This window comes from Bos taurus, chromosome 1, assembly GCF_002263795.3.
Source record: "Bos taurus isolate L1 Dominette 01449 registration number 42190680 breed Hereford chromosome 1, ARS-UCD2.0, whole genome shotgun sequence".
NCBI classification, from domain to species: domain Eukaryota; kingdom Metazoa; phylum Chordata; class Mammalia; order Artiodactyla; family Bovidae; genus Bos; species Bos taurus.
Window position 1 is genome coordinate 36440537 of NC_037328.1, and position 24242 is coordinate 36464778.

Consider the following 24242-nt stretch of genomic DNA (forward strand, 5'->3'; position numbering starts at 1 on the left):
GAAGGCTGTCTTTTCACTTTGCTTATAGTTTTCTTTGTTGTGCAAAATCTTTTAAGTTTAATTAGGTCCCATTTGTTTATTTTTGCTTTTGTTTCCAATATTCTGAGACGTGGGCCATAGAGGATCCTGCTGTGGTTTATGTTGGAGAGTGTTTTGCCTATGTTTTCTTCTAGGAGGTTTATAGTTTCTGTTCTTACATTTAGATATTTAATCCATTTTGAGTTTATTTTTGTGTATGGTGTTAGAAAGTGTTATAGTTTCATTCTTTTACAAGTGGTTGACCAGTTTTCCCAGCATCACTTGTTAAAGAGATTGTCTTTTTTCCATTGTATATTCTTGCCTACTTTGTCAAAGATAAGGTGTCCATAGGTGCATGGATTTATCTCTGGGCTTTCTATTTTGTCCCATTGATCTATATTTCTGTCTTTGTGCCAGTACCCTACTGTCTTGACGACTGTGGCTTTGTAGTAAAGCCTGAAGTCAGGCAGGTTGATTCCTCCAGTTCCATTCTTTCTCAAGATTGCTTTGGCTATTCGAGGTTTTTTGTATTTCCACACAAATTGTGAAATTATTTGTTCTAGTTCTGTGAAAAATACTGTTGGTAGTTTGATAGGGATTGCATTGACTCTATGGTAGCTTGATAGGGATTGCATTGACTCTATAGATTGCTTTGGGTAGTATACTCATTTTCACTATATTGATTCTTCCAATCCATGAACGTGGTATATTTCTCCATCTATTTGTGTCCTCTTTGATTTCTTTCACCAGTGTTTTATAGTTTTCTATATATAGGTCTTCTGTTTCTTTAGGTAGAGATATTCCTATGTATTTTATTCTTTTTGTTGCAATGGTGAATGGAATTGTCTCCTTAATTTCTCTTTCTGTTTTTTCATTGTTAGTGTATAGGAATGCAAGGGATTTCTGTGTGTTAATTTTATATCCTGCAACTTTTCTATATTCATTGATTAGCTCTAGTAATTTTCTGGTGGAGTCTTTAGGGTTTTCTATGTAGAGGATCATGTCATCTGCAGTGAGAATTTTACTTCTTTTCTAATCTGGATTCCTTTTATTTGTTTTTCTTCTCTGATTTCTGTGACCAAAACTTGCAAAATTATGTTGAATAGTAGTGGTGAGAGTGGGCACCCTTGTCTTTTTCTGACTTTAGGGGAAATGCTTTCAATTTTTCACCATTGAGGATAAAGTTTTCTGTGGGTTTGTCATATATAGCTTTTATTATGTTGAGGTATGTTCCTTCTATTCCTGCTTTCTGGAGGTTTTTTTTTTTATCATAAATAGATGTTGAATTTTGTCAAAGGCTTTCTCTGAATCTATTGAGATAATCATATGGTTTTTATCTTTCAATTTGTTAATGTCATGTATTACATTGATTGACGTGGTCATGATGTATGATCTTTTTAATATGTTGTTGGAGTCTGTTAGAATTTTGTTAAGGATTTTTGCATCTATGTTCATCAGTGATATTGGCCTGAAGTTTTCTTTTTTTGTGGCATCTTTGTCTGGTTTTGGTATTAGGGTGATGGTGGCCTCATAGAATGAGTTTGGGTTTACCTTCCTCTGCAATTTTCTGGAAGAGTTTGAGTAGGATAGGTGTTAGCTCTTCTCTAAATTTTAGATAGAATTCAGCTTGAAGCTGTCTGGTCCTGGGCTTTTGTTTGCTGGAAGATTTCTGATTACAGTTTCAATTTCTGTGTTTGTGATGGGTCTGTTAAGATTTTCTATTTCTTCCTGGTTCAGTTTTGGAAAGTTATACTTTTCTAAGAATTTGTCCATTTCTTCCAAGTTGTCCATTTTATTGACATACAGTTACTAATAGTAGTCTCTTATGATCCTTTGTATTTCTGTGTTATCTGTTGTGATCTCCCTATTTTCATTTCTAATTTTGTTGATTTGATTCTTCTCCCTTTGTTTCTTGATGAGTCTGACTAGTGGTTTGTCAATTTTATTTATCTTCTCAAAGAACCAGCTTTTGGCTTTGTTGATTTTTGCTGTGGTCTCTTTTGTTTCTTTTGCATTTATTTCTGCCCTAATTTTTAAGATTTCTTTCCTTCTACTAACCCTGGGGTTCTTCATTTCTTCCTTTTCTAGTTGCTTTAGGTGTATAATTAGGTTATTTATTTGACTTTTTTTGTTTGTTTCTTGAGGTAAGCCTGTATTGCTATGAACCTTCCCCTTAGCACTGCTTTTACAGTTTCCCATAGATTTTGGGTTGTTGTGTTTTCATTTTCATTCATTTCTATGCATATTTTGATTTCTTCTGTGATTTGTTGGTTATTCAGCAGTGTGTTGTTCAGCCTCCATATGTTGGAATTTTTAATAGTTTTTCTCCTGTAATTGACATCTAATCTTAACTGCATTGTGGTCAGAAAAGATGCTTGGAATGATTTCAATTTTTTTGAATTTACCAAAGCTAGATTTATGGCCCAGGATGTGATCTATCCTGGAGAAGGTTCCATGTGCAAAGGTGAAATTCACTGTTTTGGGGTGAAATGTCCTATAGATATCAATTAGGTCTAACTGGTTTATTGTATCATTTAAAGTTTGTGTTTCCTTGTTAATTTTCTGTTTAGTTGATCTATCCATAGGTGTGATTGGGGTATTAAAGTCTCCCTCTATTATTGTGTTGTTGTTAATTTCCCCTTTCATACTTGTTAGCATTTGTCTTACATATTTGGCTGCTCCTATGTTGGGTGCATAGATATTTATAATTGTTATATCTTCTTCTTGGATTGATCCATATTCTTCTTGGATTGATCCTTTGATCATTATGTAGTGTCCTTCTTCGTCTCTTTTCACAGCCTTTGTTTTAAAGTCTATTTTATCTGATATGAGTATTGCTACTCCTGCTTTCTTTTGGTCTCTATTTATGTGGAATTTCTTTTTCCAGCCCTTCACTTTCAGTCTGTATGTGTCCCTTGTTTCGAGGTGGGTCTTTTGTAGACAACATATATAGGGATCTTGTTTTTGTATCCATTCAGCCTTTCTTTGTCTTTTGGTTGGGGCATTCAACCCATTTACATTTAAGGTAATTATTAATAAGTATGATCCCATTGCCATTTACTTTGTTGTTTTGAGTTTGAGTTTATACACCTTTTCTGTGTTTCCTGTCTAGAGAAGATCCTTTAGCATTTGTTGGAGAGCTGGTTTGGTGGTGCTGATTTCTCTCAGCTTTTGCTTGTCTGTAAAGCTTTTGATTTCTCTTTCATATTTGAATGAGATCCTTGCTGGGTAAAGTAATCTGGGATGAAGGTTTTTTTCTTTCAGCACTTTAAGTATGTCTTGCCATTCCCTCCTGGCCTGAAGAGTTTCTATTGAAAGATCAGCTGTTATCCTTATGGGAATCCCCTTGTGTGTTATTTGTTGTTTTTCCCTTGCTGCTTTTAATATTTGTTCTTTGTATTTGATCTTTGTTAATTTGATTAATATGTGTCTTGGGGTGTTTCACCTTGAGTTTATCCTGTTTAGAACTGTCTGGATTTCTTGAACTTGGGTTACAATTTCCTTCCCCATTTTAAGGAAGTTTTCAACTATTATCTCCTCAAGTATTTTCTTGTGCTCTTTCTTTTTGTCTTCTTCTTCTGGGACTCCTATGATTCAAATGTTGGGGCATTTAACATTGTCCCAGAGGTCTCTGAGGCTGTCCTTATTTATTTTAATTCTTTTTTCCTCTCTGTTTCATTTATTCTACCATTCTATCTTCTGCCTCACTTAACCTATCTTCTGCCTCCATTATTCCAGAGTGTTTTTGATCTCATTTATTGCATTATTCATTATATATTTTTTATCTTTTTTATTTCTTCTAGGTCTTTGTTAAACATTTCTTGGATCTTCTCAATCCTTGTCTCCAGGCTATTTATCGGTAACTCCATTTTGTTTTCAAGATTTTGGATCATTTTCACTATCATTATTTGGAATTCTTTATCAGATAGATTCCCTATCTCTTCTTTTGTTTGGTTTGGTGGGCATTCATCCTCTTCCTTTGCCTGCTGAGTATTTCTCTGCCTATTCACCTTGTTCATATTGCTGTGTTTGGGGTGGCCTTTCCTTATTCTGGCAGTTTGTGGTTCCTCTTTATTGTGGAGGTTCTTCACTGTGGGTGGGGTTGGACGGGTGACTTGTCAAGGTTTCCTGGTTAGGGAAGCTTGTGTCATTGTTCTGGTGGGTGGAGCTGGATTTCTTCTCTCTGGAGTGCAATTAAGTGTCCAGTAGTGAGTGAGATATCAGTGGGTTTGATGTGACTTTGGGCAGCCTGTATATTGAAGCTCAGGACTATGTTCCTGTGTTGCTGGAGAATTTGTGTGGTATGTCTTGCTCTGGAACTTGTTGGCCCTTGGGTGGTGCTTGGTTTCAGTGTAGGTATGGAGGCGTTTGGTGAGCTTCTATTGATTAATGTTCTCTGGAGTCAGGAGTTCTCTGGTGTCCTCAGGATTTGGACTTAAGCCTCCTGCCTCTGGTTTTCAGTCTTATTCTTATAGTAGCCTCAAGACTTTTCCATCTATACAGCACTGATGATAAAACATCTAGGTTAATGATGAAAAGTTTCTCCACAGTGAGGGACACCTGGAGAGGCACACAGAGTTACATGGAGAAGAGAAGAGGGAAGGGGGAGATAGAGGTGACCAGGAGGAAAAGAGGGGGAATCAAAAGGGGCGAGAGCATGCTAGCCAGTAATCACTTCCTTATGTGCTCTCCACAGTCTGGATCCCTCAGAGATGTTCACAGACTTACACGGAGAAGAGAAGAGGGAGAAAGAAGACAGAGATGGCCAGGAGTTTAAAAGGGGGAATCAAAAAGGAGAGAGACAGATCCAGTCAGTTATCAGTTCCCTAAGTGTTCTCCACAGCCCAGAACACACAAAGAGATTTACAGAGTTGGGTAGAGAACAGAAGGGGGAGGGAGGAGATAGAGGCGACTTGGTGGAGAAAAAGGAGAGTCAAAAGGGGGAGAGAGCAATCAAGCCAGTAATCCCGCTCCCAAGTAAAAATGGGTACTGAAAATTGGGTTCTTAAAGGTACAAAATTGATTACAAATACAAAAAAAAAAAAACAACAAAGATTAAAAATCTAGAGTAGAGGTTAGATTCTCAAAAATACAATATTAAAAAAACAAAACAAAGTCACAAAAATTATAAAATACATATATATATGAAGTTTGCTTTAAAAATAGGCTCTTTTTTCTTTGCAAGGTAATAGTAGGTTATAAAAATGAAAGGAGTAATACAAGACTTAAAAATAAAAAAAATTTTAAATTTAAAAAATGATAATAGTAAAAATATATCTAGGACTTTCTCTGGAGCTGTTGCGGACAGTGTGGGGTCAGTTCATTTTCAGATAGTTCCTTGATCTGGCTTATACGTCTCAAGATCTACAGGCCCCTTCCTATGTAGTCAGTGCTAACTACAGGGTTTTAATCTATTGCACCTGTCACTTCCAAAGTGGTTCCTTCTTTATTTTAGCTTCTTCTGTTTGCTGGTCTATTCAGTGTCTAATTTCCACCCTGACACAAGGGGGCGGTGGTGGTCACTTTTTTTTTAGGCCACTTGTTCAGTCGTGCTGTGGGGAGGGAGGAACACTGCACACAAATAACACTAGTGTGTGTGGGGAGTGCTCACAGTGTCTTGGCCACACCGGGTTTGCCCCCGCTCACAGCGTGTGTGCTTTCCCATTCTATACTGCTCAGGCTCTAGGTTGCTCTGCCAGGAACTATTTGAGGCAGGCCCTGGGTTGCATGCACTTCCCAGGTCTAAGCCACTCAGATTCAGGTTCTTGGGTACTCCACAAAGGCACAGACAAGGTTGGGCCTGCGTTTTGTGCCCTTCCCAGGTCTGAGCAGCTCAGGTGACCAGATGCTTGGTGAGTGCAATCACCCCCTCGTTGCGGGGTGAATCTTATTGCCTCCCCTGTCCCAGCTGCTCAGTTTTCTGGGTATACAATGGGTGTGCCTTCTCAAGTGTGCTGTGTATCTCTTCTGGGGAGCTGATCTCTGGCTGTGACCCTCCTGGCAGATGTCAACCATCCAAAATCCCAAGAAGTCTTGGTTAGCAACAAAGCCTGCTTTCAGTTTGGTAAAGGATGCCTCTCTGGGGCCATGATTGCCCCTTCCAGCTCTGGCTGCCCTCGCCTGTCTGTCTCTGGCGGGGGATGGGCTGGTCCAAAGCCGGCTGGCTCTGCTGAGTCCTTTGTACTGTGAGTGGGCCTGGATGTGTCTTAGATTAGGGCTTTTCTAGGGATGGCTATCCCACAGTCTGGGTTGCTATCTCAAGTTAGTTCCCTCAGAATGCCCTTGGGGCATTCAGGCCCAGTCCTTACCCTGAGCAATGCAGCCTATACCTCCCTGTCCAGTCCCCACTTGCTAGTGGCGGATGTGAGCATCTGGGCTGCTTCTCTGCTGGGAGTTGCCGTTAAGCATGTAATCTCTGGGTTTTATTTATTTATTTATTTTTCCTCCCGGTTATGTAGCCTCTGAGATTCCAAGGCTCACCACAGACCTGCCAGAGAGAGCGTTTCCTGGTGTTTGGTAACCTCTCTTTTTTAAGACTCCCTTCCCAGAATGAATCTCTGTCCCTACCTGTTTTGTCTCTCTTTTTATCTTTTATATTTTGTCCTACCTCCTTTCGAAGACAATGGGCTGCCTTTCTGGGTGCCTGATGTCCTCTACCAGCATTCAGAAGTTGTTTTGTGGAATTTGCTCAGCATTCAAATGTTCTTTTGATGAATTTGTGGGGAGAAAGTGGTTTCCCCGTCCTATTCCTCCACCATCTTAGGACTGCCCTGAATTGATGCTTTTGAACTGTGGTGTTGGAGAAGACTCTTGAGAGTCCCTTGAACTGCAAGGAGATCCAGCCAGTCCATCCTAAAGGAGAACAGTCCTGGGTGTTCATTGGAAGGACTGATGTTGAAGCTGAAACTCCAATACTTTGGCCACCTCATGCAAAGACCTGACAGAGGATGAGATGGCTGGATGGCGACTGAACTGAACTGAATTGCCAGCCATTGGTTCTGATTTCTTCCTGAAGCAACATAAAATAACCATTTTTCTTTTCTATACCATCGCTGTTTGTTGTTCAGTCTCTCGGTCATGTTCGACTCTTTCCAAGCCCATGGACTGCAGCATGCCAGGCTTCCCTGTCCTTAACCATCTCCCAAAGTTTGCTTAAACTCATGTCCATTAAGTCAGTGATGCTATCTGACCATATCATCCTCTGTTGTCCCCTTCTCCTCCTGCCCCCAATCCCTCCCAGCATCAAGGTCTTTTCCACTGAGTCAGTTCTTCACATCAGGTGGTATTGGAGCTTCAGCCTCAGCATCAGTCCCTCCAATGAACACCCAGGACTGATTTCCTTTAGGATGGACTGGCTGGATCTCCTTGAAGTTCAAGGGACTCTCAAGAATCTTCTCCAACACCACATTTCTATTTGACATTTCTATGATCCATGAAAGTTTATGGCAGGCTATGCAATATTTTGATGTGTTTTTTCTAAAATCATTGTGTGTTTACACATTTATATTATAGTGTTAGTATTAGTCGCTCAGTCATCTCTGATGTTTTGCAACCGCATGGACTAAGCCTGCTGGTCTCCTCTGGCCGTGGGATTTCCCAGTCAAGAATAGTGGAGTGGGTTGCCATTCATTTCTTCAGGGGATCTTCCCAACCCAGGGATCAAACTCCAGTCTCCTGCACTGCCTGCAGGTTCTTTACTGTCTGAGCCACAAAGGAAGCCCCTATATTATAGTAGAGGGCATAAAATTATTTTTTAAAGATCAAAGCTAATTCTTCTTGAGATCTAAAATCAAACATGTAAAATATTTTCAGATTAGCAATATTTAAATCACAGCATCTTTGTGTCATTGTAAAATATTTGGGAATTAGTGAATAGTGATTACATATTAAAGAAATATGAGAAATTGAGACTGTAATAGATTCTGTAGTTGTGGTTATAAAGAAATATCTTGACCTAACTGAATATAAAGTATATCTTTAGGGCATTAGAATTCTTATGGAATCAGAATTTATCAGTAATTCCTTTGGAATGTGTGAGAGAGAGGGAACATGTCACTGGGGTGATGAGAGATGTTTTGATGGAAGCCAGTGGAATATTTCCTAAAGAATTTCATTTTAAAAGAAAAGAAAAAGATCATAATACAGTTAACATATTGCATGCCTGTTGGCATTTTAATCTTAAAGCACTTTCCACACAAGAGTAATTTTAATAATTAGGACTGTCATTATGCTACTGCTGACAACTTCCAAATGTCTATAGGGAACCCAAGGTCAATGTGTGTGTGTATGTGTGTGTGTGTCTGTGTGTATGTCCACTTGGGTACCTTTATCCTCTGCTGTCCAGCAGCATTTGATCTGGCATAAAATCAGAATTTACGAGTTATGATTAGCCTTAATCCATAAAGGCAAGTGATGGGAAAAGGAAGTAAAATTCTAAGATTTATGTTATTTGAAATTACTCATTTAGTTCATTTTTATTGTTTCTTTATGCTTAAATTTTTTTTCTCTTGAATATGGAGCAAACAATGGCAAAGATAATTTTATAAATCACTATAATAAAATAAATACCAACAAAAAATATTTTGCTTTAAGTGTCAGTTCAGACCCTTTACAGTATCCATCCCAAACCTTTTTGGCACCAGAGACTGGTTTTGTGGAAGAAGTTTTTCTATGGATGTGGGCGAGGAATGGGGGATGGTTTGGGGATGATTCAAGCCCATTTCATTTACTGTGCACTTTGTTTCTGTTATTCCATCAGCTCCATCAGATCATCAGATACTAGATCCTAGAGGCTGGGGAGCCCTGCTTATGGTCTTGTTTAAGATTCCTTTTCAGTTCAGTTCAGTCACTCAGTCATGTCTGACTCTTTGCAACACCATGAATCGCAGCACGCCAGGCCTCCCTGTCCATCACCAACTCCCGGAGTTCACTCAAACTCATGTCCATTGAGTTGGTGATACCACTCAGCCATCTCATCCTCTGTCCTCCCTTCCTCCTCCTGCCCCCAATCCTTCCCAGCATCAGAGTCTTTTCCAATGAGTCAACTCTTCGCATGAGGTGGCCAAAATATTGGTTTCAGCTTCAGCATCAGTCCTTCCAATGAACACCCAGGACTGATCTCCTTTAGGATGGACTGGTTTGATCTCCTTGCAGTCTAAGGGACTCTCAAGAGTCTTCTTCAACACCACAGTTCAAAATCATCAATTCTTCGGCGCTAAGCTTTCTTCACAGTCCAACTCTCACATCCATACATGACCACTGGAAAAACCATAGCCTTGACTAGATGGACCTTTGTTGGCAAAGTAATGTCTCTGCTTTTTAATATGCTATCTAGGTTGGTCATAACTTTCCTTCCAAGGAGTAAGCGTCTTTTAATTTCATGGCTGCAATCACCATCTGCAGTGATTTTGGAGCCCCCCAAAAGAAAGTCTGACACTGTTTCCACTGTTTCCCCATCTACTTTCCATGAAGTGATGGGACCAGATGCCATGAGAGGTTGAAAGGACGTTCTAAGATCCCGAAGGCTCTACAGTGGTTATGAAGGATCAAGGCAGAGGGAAAAACCAAGACCCTCTCACTCCCACCCCCACTACAGTAGAATCACCTGGAAGATATTTTAAAAATACTGATCATGCCCAGAGAAGTTCTGATATTATTAATCTTGAGATGGAGCATGGGCACTTGTATTTTTTAATACCTCCTTAGGCGATGCTAACTAACCTTGTAGTCAGGGATTGGAACAACTAGTCTACTTTAGAACATCATAGATGTAAAACTGTTACTTGGCAGATTCCAAGCTCAAATTAGGCACTTTCATCATGGAGATTCATCTCCCTGTCTCTAACTGGATGTGATGCTTAATTCAGTAACAAAAATATGGTTGTTGGTTAATAAATGGTTTGCTTAATACTATGGCCATTTATCTTATGCTTGGCTACCACTTATCAGTAAGACAAAGTGTCTAGTCTGTCTTGCTGAAACTGCTACTCTACCCTTCCCACACTCAAGGCAGGCATTCTTAATAGTCTTCTATTGTCAATTAGCCTAAATAAAGCATTGTGATCTCTCTAAATAAAGCATTCAAAGTAGCCATGACTAAAGGGTTACAGTTGCCATGTGATATTAATTTTTATAATCTGCCCAGAAGTGAAAGCTCTAGGCATTTCCTCAGACATTTGAAATGAGATTTATGTATTCACTGATTACAGTATATATAATAATAAACTAGGGTTTTTCATTATTTTTAATAAAGTGAATGAGAATAAACATTCATAAAATTATACAGCAAAAAAGTTCAATGGAAAATAGATATTTTTTCATGTGGGTGACATCAGATAATTTAGAGTGAGAGTGAAATACAGGATTCTGGAAAAGCAGGAACAGTATTTTAGTTATATTCAGTTCAGACTAAGGACTATGTTCTTGGGAATGTATGTTATGTAAATTATGATACATAGATATGACAGATGGAAAAGGATGAATTAAGAATATTACATGACTTTGTAGGAATCAGTGAAACAAGTGTTTGGTTCAATCTGAAATGATCTCTTGTTGATTTATATGGTATCCAACTTAGGTAATAGGAGTTGGGCACAAAAGTTATATGCAAAACATCTGACATAAAGATTAAGATACTTTAAATAAAATTATTATTACAACTCCTATATTTAAATACTGGGAAATATATTTAAAGACAACACATGCAGAATAAATTTGTGCAGCATACATTTATAACTTATTTATCATGCTCTTTTTTGTTCCTCTTGTCTCAGAAGAAAGGTGTCTTAGCTTTTATTTTTTTAATTTATTTTCTTTCTTCCTTAGTGTACATCAAATTCACTTTGTTTGCACTCTGTTCTTTATATCTCCAAAATTTATATCTTTAATCAATGAGAAAAAGCTCTTCTTATAATTATACCCGAGGTCATTGTGTCCATGTCCTGGTTCCTTCTTCCAATATAGAATCACTGTGAATATAGTGAAAGTGTTAGCGCTCAGTTGTGTCTGACTCTTTGCAACCCCATGGACTTGTAGCCCACCAGGCTCCTCTGTCCCTGGAATTCTCCAGGCAAGAATAATGGAAAGTGTAGCTGTTCCCTTCTCCAGGGGATCTTCCAGATCCAGGAACTGAATCCGCGTCTCCCACGGGCAGTTTCTTTGTGGTATGTAGGGAACCTTTCTGTTATCAAAAAGCATGGTAATTTCACCAGGCAGCACTGGCTCCCAATACACCAATAGTTTTCTTGCTACAATCAGTTTATGTTTAGTTTGTCTGACTTTATTTCGTATTTTCAGTACTTTAACATTATTTTTATTTTACAGAAAGATAGCACTTCCCTCCTTCTACCAAGAAATTGAACTCCACCAACATATCAGGACTCCCCAAAACCGTCTGGATTTGTCCGTGGTGGTGCTGTAAAACTAATAAGGACAACTTTAAACATACATCATCCTAGAAACAATTTCATTCAAAGGGTCTGTATATTTTTCTTGGAACATGTAATTACTATTTCAACAATATTTAAAACATAAATTTAATAGTGCAGCAGTGCTAAGAATCCATCTGCTATTTAATTTATCAGTAAAATGTTATCTGATGGCATACGTATCTCTGTATTAGGTTTTAGAGTTTTCTTTCTATTTCTTTCTATACTTGAGCTTTGTATGTATGTTTCTTTTCTCTGCATGGCTCTCTATGGGTTAACTTTTGAAATATTTATAAGGATCTTTGTGTCCATCTATTTGTATCTGCATCTTTGACCTGCTGGGTCCTGCAGTGGACAGAGCGCTCATTTCTCTCTAACTTGCTATATATTCATCTGTTGGACATTGCTTTGGTACCCCTTTTTCATGTCATTATCATTTTTCTTTCTTCCTGTGTATCTTTTTTTGTCTAATTGAAAAATGTTTTGATTTCTATTCTTAAATCAGAGTAAGGATATTTTGGTTAATTATTTTCTCTTAGACAAAGTAATAAACATACAACCAATTCTTTACTCCTCTTCTGAAAGACAATGTAAATTTAGTGACCCTTTTCTTTTGTGGCTCTGTTTTTGCTGTTTTAGTTGCTAAGTTGTGTCTGACTCTTTTGTGACCCCTATGGACTGTAGCCCACCAGGTTTCTCTGTCCATGGGATTTCCCAGGCAAGAATACTAGAGTGGGTTGCCATTTCCTTCCCCAGGGATCTTCCTGACTCAGGGATTGAACCCACTTCTCCTGCACTGGCAGGAGAATTCTTTATGGAATCTCACTGAACCATCAGTTCAGTTCAGTTCAGTTGCTCAGTCGTGTCTGACTCTTTGCGACCCCATGAACCACAGCACGCCAGGCTTCCCTGTCCATCACCAACTCCCGGAGTTCACCCAAACCCATGTCCATTGAGTCGGTGATGCCATCCAACCATCTCATCCTCTGTTATCCCCTCCTCCTCCTGCCCTCAATCTTTCCCAGCGTCAGGGCCTTTTCAAATGAGTCAGCTCTTTGCATCAGGTGGCCAAAGTACTGGACTTTCAGCTTCAACAACCATCAGTAGGATATTCTTTCACAGAGAGAGAAAATAAAGATTTTCTCACATCCATGACCTAAAAACTGTCTTATAAAAACAGCAAGCCAAAACAAAAACACAAATAAAGCCTTGGAATTAAACATTTAAAATATTAGCTTAACTGATATGTTAGAAAAAACAAAGTAAATACATTTCCAGAAAAAACAGTTGTTAATCTGATATAGGTGAATTTCAGATTGTTTTAATTTACATATCTAAGAAGCAACAAATATTTGGCCGATTGTTCCTCCCTTATTTTATTCTTCTGTTACTGAATGAATGGAGGCAAGAAAGTTATCCTACAGGCTAACAACAGCCGCTGGGGCATCTTTTAGGTTACAGGTCTGAAAAGTTAGCATTTCTGACCTATGTTCCTTTCAAAGTACAGGCTGCAACAAACAAAGTTTATTAGGCATTTATTTTTCACAAATAACATTTATAAGACTTGTATCCATTTGAAAGTAGATTTAAAACAAATAATAAAACAGTAGAAAAAAAATACAACTAAAGTTTCATTTATCTTTGAACCTGTAGTACAGAAATATAAATTTTTGGATTTAGTTTTAAATAGAAGTGGATGATTAGTTTAGGCAGTAAACACCTTGAGAGCAGGGGATTCTGTCTGCCTGCTGCTGCCGCTAAGTCGCTTCAGTCGTGTCCGACTCTGTGCGACCCCATACACGTCAGCCCACCAGGCTGCCCCGTCCCTGGGATTCTCCAGGCAAGAACACTGGAGTGGGTTGCCATTTCCTTTTCCAGTGCATGAAAGTGAAAAGTGAAAGTGAAGTCACTCAGTCGTGTCCGACTCTTCGCGACCCCATGGACTATATAACCTACCAGGCTCCTCAGTCCATGGGATTTTCCAGGCAAGAGTACTGGAGTGGGGTGCCATTGCCTTCTCCGTGTGTCTGCCTGGTTACTGCTTATTTTTTGATATGTAACACTTATTGTCTTCAACTCAGTTGAGTAGGTGCTCAATAATTATTTGTTGAAGAAATTCAAACGTTTGAAAAACAGTTTTCTCATTAATCTTCAAGATATCACCCATAGAAGAATCTTGAAATGGAGTAACAGGTCTAATACTTGTGGTCCATAATAATTGTGGGCAGTATTTATTTTTCTATTTGGGGACTTTATATATTTTACTACAAAAATTAGAATGGATAAGAAGAGGCACATGTAAATATCCATAGCATCACCTTTTCTCACAGAATAGTCTCATCATTAATTTGAAAAATTCTGAAATATATTTATTTTCATTCTCCTAATAGGAAAACAAAGTGCTTTATAAAGTATAAGATATCCCGGTGAGCAGTCATTCTTTGGCTCACCTACTTAGATTTCTTCTACAAAAAGAAACTGATGCTTTTAAAAATATTTACCTTTTCGTATAATATTTTCATGTTATGATCATATTTTCTTTCTTGATTTCTTTTGTGCTAGAAATAAGAATGAGATTTCACACTAATGATTACTGTTTTGCTTTTCTGAAGAAAATGAATATTAAACAAGAGAATATGTATTTTGAGATGGTCCACTTAACTCCTCATCCTTCCAGCTTGTGAAGAGCTTTGATGCATATCTGTGATATTCTCTAGAGTTCGATACATACAGGTGTACAACTCAATCCACTTTTTAGAGTTTTCTTGTTGTGTGGTATGCCTAGAGTTTTGAATCCCAGCCCCAAAATGAGCAATCCTTAGAAAACTGTTGTTATAGTGATTGATAGATGAACACCTTTATTCATGTATCTTTTTCATTCTTTGTTCCTATGTAGTAGGTATTGTAATATTCACAGAAAATATAAACACAATTTATGTTTATCCAGAAGAATGTAGAAAGGATTTCTCTATGTTAAGGAGCAGGAGGAACAGAGACTGATGAGTAGGTACCCTTTTGTCTACTCCCTGTTGCTTTCGCCTCTTTCTTACAAGTTGCAATCATAAGTACAAGACATTAGAGGTTCCCTTTGCCTCACTGTACAGATTTGAGGGGCCATGTAGCAGATCAGGAGACTACGTTTGGCAGCACGGAATAGATGAAAAGAACCCCAGCAGCAGAACAGATTCTTTCAGCACAGGAGAACCCCATTTTATAGATAAGAATCTGAGGCACTTATGATACAAAAAATCTGACAAGGTCTCCATGTACTTTTGTACCTTACACTCTTTGTTTTCTCTCCCCTAAATATGGTATGTTTTTCATGTCACTCTTTGAAAGAGGAAAATGTTAAAATTTTTTTTTCCCCCTCAATATCTAGAAGGATCATGTCACAATTAACTTCCCCCTGGGATATTTCTTTCAAGTGAGTTTTAACTGTACCAGGATTTTGGTGAAGCTGCAATTGAAATTATTTTTAAATTTTTGCTCTATTTTTTCTCCCTCCTTAGTCCTGCCCTTCACTCTTTCTCCTGGAAAACTTTAAACTGCTCTTACTATTATCTGACTGGTCAGGGTGCTGTACTTGTGGATTTTAATGGATAACTAGGAGGCTGGAAATCCTGTCTTGCCTTGGGAAATCATAGTGTGTAAGGGATGCACGAGCTGGTATAGTAAAATTGTATTATTATTCTCAAGTACTTATGTTGTTTTAGTTTTGTATTCTTGAAGCTAGGGCTAAAATAGTTTTACCTGTCCATCTGACCCCTTTTACTCTGTACATGTCAAATGAGAAAAATTTTCCTTAGAATAATGCATCCTTGAGATGATGATTCAGTATATCACCTGTAGCTGCTAAAAGAGGAGCCAAGACTTCACCAGGCAGTGAGAGAGGCCCTCTCAGCAGAACTGAGAATAAAACACATGGGGGAGAAAACTCTTTAACAAATTTTGACTTCAGTGTTTCAATAGGAAATAAGGAAGAGGTAATAGGAATTGCATTGGACTTGTAGATCAATTGAAGTGGATGGCCATCTTGAAAATGAATATGGAGCCTTTCAATCCATGAACATGAAATATGTCTCTATTCATTTTGATCTTTAACTTTCCTATTAATGTTTTGTGCTTCTCAGTGTACAGTTCTTACCCATTTCCTGTCTAATTGATTCCTACATATTTTATTCCTTTTGATGCTATTGCTGATGAAATTGTTTCTTAATTTCATTTCCTGATTATTCATCACTGGAATACAAAAATAAAATTGATTTTTTGTTGATTCTCCATCCTTTGTCCTTTTTAAACTTGTTTATTAGCTTCAAGTAGTCTATTGTGGATTGCTTGAGATTTTCTGTATAAAGAATTATGTGTTTGGCAAATAGAGACAGTTTTCCTTCTCTTGGATTTCTGAATTCTTTGTTTATTTACAGCACTGTCTTGAGCCTCCAGACAATGTTAAAGAAGATTTATTTTTGTTGATTCTTGTTTCTCAGTCAAAATAAAGAGTTTAATTAATTCTGGAACGTATTTCATATTCTCAAAATTTGATGTTGGGTTTGGACTCAAAATTCAGTTGAGTAATCACATTATTTATGTTCCATATAAACTTACCATAAACTCTCATTTCCCTATGAAACATCCCAGGAACTTTTAAAGGGTTTTTTGTCATAGTCACTTCTGATTTTTATTTCCTATCTCCTCCAAATTCTTGTGTTTTTTTCTAGCGTCTTGTAAATTTTACTTTGTGGCTTATTTTCTACCTGTCCACTCTTCCTTTGACCTAATCACTATAAAAATGAATCTTGTTAGTCACTCAGTCATGTCCGACTGTTTGCAATCCCATGGATGGGGGCCCACCAGGCTCCTCTGTTCCTGGAATTCTCCAGGCAAGAATACTGGAGTGGGTAGCCATTCCCTTCTCCAGGGAATATTAATGTTGTAACTCATTTCACCTTGCAACAACTCTGAAACAATTGCTCTTATTATCACTAGTACATATGAGGAAACCAAGGCACAAAGAACCGAGGTAACTGGCTAGGCAGCAATAATGCTGGGAGAATTTTTGTCCCCGTGGACTGTAGCCTCCCAGGCTCCTCTGTTCTTGGGATTTTCCAGGCAAGAATACTGGAGTGCGTAAAAATGAATCTTCATGTCTATTATATAGAACTTGTATTTCTTCTCAGGGAAAATGATAATATACATAATTCTACAGCAAGAAACAAGCAAAAAACTTAAAATCACATGCTAGAATCTTCATTGTTAACATCCTTTTGCTCCTTATTATAGGGGACTTCTCATTGACTTTATTAATATATACAGCCTGGCTACTGTTATCATCTTGACGGCCCTTTTCTCCCCATTTCAACTCTAGTATATTCATCTAACTCATCCTTTAAATTCATACTCATCCATTATACAGATAATTTCAGCCCTACCTGTCCCTTCTTCCAAACTTAGTTCCAGACCTAAATTTTCCTGTAAGTGAACTTCACATGGTTTAATTGAGTGAATGTCTGTTTGCTGAGTTTATAAGCCTTGAAAAAGACTGTGCTCTGAAATATTGGTTTATGTTAAATTGGCATAGCATTAGTTGTACTACATGTTCACATGGTGGAATTCCATAGAAATAACTCTGATGAGCTTTGTGTACAGTGTTGATGAGTTTGAGTCAGATCAGTTGTAAAATGGAGGTGACTTCACTGTCGAGTTTAATAAGACCTTGTACTAACTTAATGTTTTACTTCTCCTCAAAATATCTGAGGGCAACTCAAAAGGAAGTTATATTTGATGGAGACAGTTTTTAAAATTTACTAAAACTTCAATATTAGTGGTACATGTTTTAGAGAATAAAAATATAATGTGTGACAACATCACTAGGAGAACTTCCATCACTTCCTTAATGTCATTTTCTGAAAATATGCAAAGTTCTATCATTGGCTTGTTTGTGGACAGATCACTACATATAAAATAAGTGTTGACTAAGTTTTTATATTTATATTTTAAGTCTTATCAATGAAAGAAGGTGAATTCAGGAACATATATTTATTAAAACATGGCTTCCCTGACTTAATGTATGAAAAAGTAATATTTAGTGTTTATTGGTTATGCCTTTATGAATTATTTACTTCCAACCACAACCTTTGACAAAACTTTTTGCTGCATGTGAAAATCTTGTCACATAAACTTAGGGAAGTAGAGTGATATAACATTTTAAAGAGAAGATTACATAAGAAACTGAAATGAGCTCAGAGAGGTAAACAATGAAGATTTGGGAAGGTCAATTGCATGTTATATTTTAAATTTTCTCATTAGAATTAATCTAAAGATAAAATCTTCTTGTGAAAATTTGTATACACAGAGGCTCATCACTATTCATTTCAGAGAGGCTACTCTAGTTAGTTCCAAAATGATTCTCCTAAATACTTTTACATATTGTATAATTAATTAAGAAAATTATATACCATACAATCATAAATTCACATTTTCTGGAGATTAAAACATACATGATAGAGTTGACTTATATTTGAGAATGCTTATAAGTGCTATTTAAATCAGATGTAATTAGGTGTCCATGACATTTAATATTCTCAATAATCATCTTTTTTCTCTTTTTTGCATCAAGATGGATTAAAAGAAAAGTAAGCTGTGATCTTTTCTTTCTAAATGTTAAGTCTGCCAAACTGAAATAAGTAATAAAAATAGTTGTAGTTAATTAAAATGTTATACTTCGGTCCTTTAAAGTTTTTTAGATATTTATGTTGCCCATATTATATCCAGTTATATAAATTGAGATTAATTTTATTAAATAAACTATTTTTATGATCATTCTATAATAATATGCAAACTTGACAATAGAAAATATGTTTTCTCCACAATATTGTACCTATGTTAAATGGTCTAGGTGACCAAACATAACTAAACTTGTTTTTTGTGTGTATGTGTGTTAGTTGCTCAGTCATATCCAACCCTTTGTGACCCCATGGACTGTAGCCTGCCAGGCTCCTGTCTATGGAATTCTCCAGGCAAGAATACTGGAGTCAGTTGCCATTTTCTTCTCCAGGGGATCTTCCTGACCCAGGAATCAAACCTGGGTCTTCCACATTGCAGGCAGATTCTTTACCATCTGAGCCACCAGGGAAGCCCCTAAAGTTGTTTAATTGCTACAAAATGTCACTAAAACTAGTACCAGTAGTAACTGCTAGTGGGAGTAGTAGTAGTAATGTAACAAGCATTTGTATAACACTTTCAGTTTTTCAACATATTGACATATTGCTTATCTAATTGAATATTAAGAACATTCTTATCTGTATTTCACAGATGTCTGGAGAGAGTTTGCTTTTCCACCAAGATTACTTGGTAGAATTCCAAGTTTCTGACCTCTAGACTTGGATTCTTTTTGTTATGCTACATGTTGGTATAAGGTGATAGGCAAGATTTAACTATCTTGATTTTACTCATTGCAGAAGCTGCAATCTTGAGAAGTTAAGTAATTATCATTCATTTATTCTACATACATGCTTGTGGGAAATTTGCTAATTGTTGCAAAAGAACAAAGAATACATGTACTAAAGTTTTGTAATAAACACTCAAAATATTTTCACATAACAGACACCTTCTTTTAAATGAAAATAGTCTTTTTCTCAAAAAAAAAAACTGCAAAAGAATTTCTGAGATGTTGTTTCTTAATATTTATGAAAAATTCTGAAAACCATGAATGTTTAAAATCTCACTTATGCTTTTTAAAATTAAGATCACTGTATATTTGTTAGGGGCTTCTCTGGTAGCTCAGATAGTAAAGAATCCACCTGCAATGGAGGATATGTGAATGATACCACTCTAATGGCAGAAATCGAAGAGGAACTAAAGAGCCTCTTAATGAGGATGAAGGACGAGAGTGAAAAAGCTGGCTTAAAATGAAATATTAAAAAAAACTAAGATCATGGCATCCAGCCCCATCACTTCATGGCAAATAGAAGGAGACAGGGTGGAAGCAGTGACAGATATCCTCTTCTTGGGCTCTAAAATCACTGCGGATGGTGATTACAGCCATGAAATTAGAAGACAGTTGCTTCTTGACAGGAAGGCCATGACAAGTCTAGACAGTGTGTTAGAAGGCAAAGCCATCACTTTGCCAACAAAGGTCTGTGTAGTCAAGGTTGTGGTCTTTCTGGTATTCATGTTTGGATGTGAGAACTGGACAGTAAAGAAGGCAGAACACAGAATTGACAGTTTCTAACTGTGGTGCTGGGGAAGACTCTTGAGAGTCCCTTGGAAAGTAAGGAGATCCAACCAGTCAATTTAAAGGAAATCAACTCTGAATACTCTTTGGAAGGACTGTTGCTGAAGCTGAAGCTCCAATGCTTTGGCCACCTGGTGTGAACAGTTGACTCATTGGGAAAGACCCTAATGCTGGGAAAGGTTGAGGGCAGAAGGAGAAGAGGGCATCTGAGGATGAGATGGCTGGATGGCATCACCGATGAAATGGACATGAACTTGGGCAAACTTTAGGAGATGCTGAGGGACAGGGAAGCCTGGCATGCTGCAGTCCCTGGGGTTGCAGAGTTGGACATGACTGGGTAACTGAACAACAACCAGAAAAGTAGTAAAAGTTACCCTAGTAGCCAGAGTTAAAAAAAAAAAACTTTCTAAGTGTCTAAGTGTCTGTGTAAGTACTAGGAAGATTGACTACACTGTAGCTTTGCTACTTAACATGTGATCCAGGGACCAACGGCATCAAGAACAGCTAAGAGCTAGATTAAAAGGCAGATGTTCTGGCCCTGCTTCAGACTTACTGAATCAGAATCAGTGTTGGAATGTGATCGTGAAGTCGTTCTTATGCTTCACTTTTCAAGGAAGGACAGAGGGACTCAGCTGCTCAGCACTGCACATTCTAGCTAGTATTAACTATTCCCATGAGAAGTTTGAAAAGATATTGTATCTACAAAAAAAAGAAGTGCCATATATGTGTGTGTATATATATATGTATGTGTGTGTGTGTATATGTGTGTGTGTATATTATATATATATATATATATGTATTTGTCCCTTTTGTCAAGACAATGCTCCTAAAAATTATAATGGCAGTTCCCAGAATTATTGGAAGACTAAAAACCTGCTAAAGTTTTCTGTGTTTCCAAAGAAATCTCAAATCTGACTGATAATAGCCTCAGAAGCTCAATGCTTAAGGCAAATTCTATGTCATCAACTCTACCTATAAGGAAAAGTGCTCTTAGGATTCTTGTGTTCCATCTCAGATGTGATCTTACAGATCAGATCCTGGAGGTTAATGAGTGAGAAGATTCACCTTAAAAAATCAGAATTTCAAGTGGGTCCTACTTTTTGCCTAAAATATTCATTCCATCCTATTTCGCCCTTCCTAAATGACTATTGTTGAATATTGTCAAATATTCCCAATATCATTGAAATATCCATCCCTTGTGTGTCCAACCAAGTAACACAACTGATTTTATCCTCCACATTAGGGGCTAGAAGTTGATTAGATAATCCTCTTTTGGTAATCCTAGCTTTCTGGACAAAAATTTATATGTAGGAGTGGGCAAGTAATCTGATTCTGGCCAGTAGGACGTGAGATGAAGTTCATTGATGAGCTTCTGGGAAGAATTCAATGATTTTTATGGAAAGAGACATCAAAGGAAAACAGTCTTTTAACTGTCTCTGAATGTTTCCAAGTGTATTCGGGTGAGATGCTAAAAATTATAGTATGAAATCATCTGACTACTAGCCTGAGGGTAAACCAATACTGGGAGGAAGGCAAAGTCATATCAGAGAATTTCAGAGAAGGTTCAGTGGTTACCTTCACTTGGAATCCAGTACCCTACCCACTACCCATATGAAATATTTTCTCATTGCTAAACAGGCAAGTTGGGTTTTCAGTTACTTACAATCCTGAAAATCATTCTAACTGAACATTCCCAAGGCACATATGGTACTGTATAGATAGCCTAAACTTTATTATCACATGTTAGGATTTGTAGTAACTTAATCTGAATATTCTTTTCACCAAATGGCTGAATTAGAAAATCTGGTTTATATAAATTGTAGGTCCAAATCCACAGGACATCTTGAAACTTATAATTAGTGAATGTCTTAGTCAAGTTTTAGTGTGCAATTATGTATGTATCAGGGAAAGTGTGAAAGAGAAAAAAAATGGAAAAAATAGAAGAGAAAGGGAGGAAATGCAAAATAAGGCAGTCATATTTACTGTAAAATATTCCCTAAAATCTGAATTATTTCATCCAAATTAGCAAGGTGGAACATATTATATTTAAACCTTGTAAACACTTTATGTAATATGCATTACCAGATGCCAGATATTTTGTGAATTTTTAAGTGGTAACATTTGAAAAGATGAAAGGTTAATCAGTGCACTGAAACACTGGATTAAATAAAATTTAAAAAATCAAGACCATTAAGGGAGATTCCAAAATAGGTTTACTGACATACTACCAAGATAACTTTGGGATTCAGAGAAGCTGATACGAATTGAAAAGAGATATGAATGAGCTTTTTTTTCCTTAAAAAACATCTTTGATCCTAAAAAGCACTTCAGGCCACAATTCATTGTCAAACTGATGGTTGAATTATATCATGCCAACAGGATGGCTTTCTCATTAAACACAGTCCTTTCACGAAATTTAAACAAACTCTAAATTTAATTATAAAATACAAAAGTGTACAAACTTTTAAAAGTAAAGAAATACTACGTAAGTTCATAATTAAAATAATTAAAACAACATTGGGTATTTGAAGCTGATGAGCTATCCTGCAAATGCTATCTGATTATTCAGGAGGAAGGAAAATCCTTACATGTACTGATGGCACATGGAATTTTGGTGGGTCAGTTAGTTTTCTGGATAGGTACCTGTTGCATTGCAACAACATCAAAAAAGAAAAATCACTAGACTTCATGGTACACTGTTGTTATACTGGAAAGATTAACTTCATAAAATGGTCAGTACTTCAAATTTGGGAACAAATCTGTTTGTAACTGTGTGTGTGTGTGTGTGTGTGTGTGTGTGTTTACAGCATTTTTAACTGAAAAGTGTGAGTAACACTGTCTTCCAGTCAAAATTCTTAGTGTTCATGATCAGGAAAAATTTACTCTCCATTGGAATGAAGTCCTGTATACTTGAAAGTAAAATTTGAACTAGTCTTTATTTACTTGAAATCTACTGCTTAATTCAGTAAACGTACTATTCATTAGAGCAAAGAGCAAAAGAATGATCAATGCCTTTTCATTTTCAGGCCCTAACTATCCTTTTTCAAAATTTCAAGTAAATGCCATGTTTAGTTATTTTCATACACATTTCATTTTCCATTTTTCCATTTGGTATCCAAGTAATTTAATGCTAATGGTACTGGCGTCTCCCCCTGCTATCTATCTATCTCTTCCAAGATCACAGCCTGCTTTGAGGAAACTTAGGAATTTGTCTTATTGGAGGGCCATTAACAGAGAACAAATTCAAATCCCATTAATGGTCTTGCTCAATTAGTGGCATATGTTTCAGAATTCATGGCATACTGCTCTCAGTTAAATGGAAGAAACTATATTTCAAGTTCGACTGGAGTTTAGCAGGAACTAGAAAATTGTGCATTGCCTTCATGATTATGGGCCAAAAAGACTCACTTTAATCATAAAATCATAATATTATTACAAAGCTATTTTTAAACACTTTCAATCTGATATCATAATATATACATGCTATATATTATATTAGATAAAATGTGTGAATTAGCAATTTTTATAACTCAAAATAATTTCCTAATATCAGAAATATGAAAATATTTCAAGACTTTTGGCATAAAAACACCATCAAGTCCAATCACTGTTATCAAGGACTGCTTTGTTATTCATCTATCTCAGATTAGTCTTAAAAATGGGCTATCACTATTACTTCTTTAATAATATCAATCTCAGTAATGTTTAACACTTACTGAATCCTTTCTATTTTCTATGTCCTGAGATAAATATGTTGTTCCATTTCACTTCTCCTGCAAACAACATTGAGTTTCCTATTAATCCTTCCTAGATTACAAAGGTGGAATCTGGAAAAAAAATTATAAAGGCTTAGAAAATTTTTCAAAACACAAAGTAAATAGTAGGAACTCAAACCCAGATGTGACTAATTTCCTAATCCATGTTCTTATTAATTCTGACCTAGTATTTTTCTCTACTTCACAGCTAGATGTTTGCAACAATGTTCTAAAATGAGTTCTACTGAAAAATCTACAAACTGCTATCAGATTATCCCAAAAGTGTGTTTGCTGTCAACTTCTTTGGAAATTTTACTAGCTTCCCACTGGCTAATGGGTAACATAAACTGATCATCTGTACACTCACATTCCTCTCTCTATTGTGTTGGGCTCCCTAGGTGGCTCAGAGGTAAAGAATCTGGCTGCCAGTGCAGGAGACATTGGAGACTTGGGTTAGATCCCTGGGTAAGGAAGATCCCCTGGAGTAGGAAATGGCAACCCACCCCAGTATTTTGCTGGGAAAATCCCACAGACAGAGGAGCCTGGTGGGCTATACTTCTTAGGATCACCAAGAGTTGGACAAAACTCAGCAGCTAAGCGTGCGTGTGCGCGCGTGCACACACACACACACACACACACACACACACACACACACACTGTTGCTCCAGATTCCTGTCTCACCACTCCCACAGTATCATCTCTTCTTCAACCTGCTTCAGGTACTTCAAATTCCCTGAATATGGTCATAATTTTCTCTCTTTTCTGCTTCACTCTCCAGCATTCTGGCTTTTGAAATTGGGTCTCGTTAAA

The 24242-nt window shown here is 37.1% G+C and overlaps 1 protein-coding gene across 2 annotated transcripts in view; it reads left to right on the forward strand.

Annotated features, from left to right (window-relative positions):
- Positions 1 to 24242, forward strand: part of CSNKA2IP (casein kinase 2 subunit alpha' interacting protein) — a 140378-nt gene that overhangs the window by 88064 nt on the left and 28072 nt on the right. Inside the window, exon 2 of one of the 2 annotated variants that reach the window (XM_024993973.2) lies at positions 11341 to 11493. The exons of the other annotated variant lie outside the window; for it this stretch is intronic. The gene's annotated coding sequence lies outside the window, so the exon portion shown is untranslated. The remainder of the gene's footprint in view (positions 1 to 11340; positions 11494 to 24242) is intronic. 2 annotated transcript variants of the gene reach the window in all.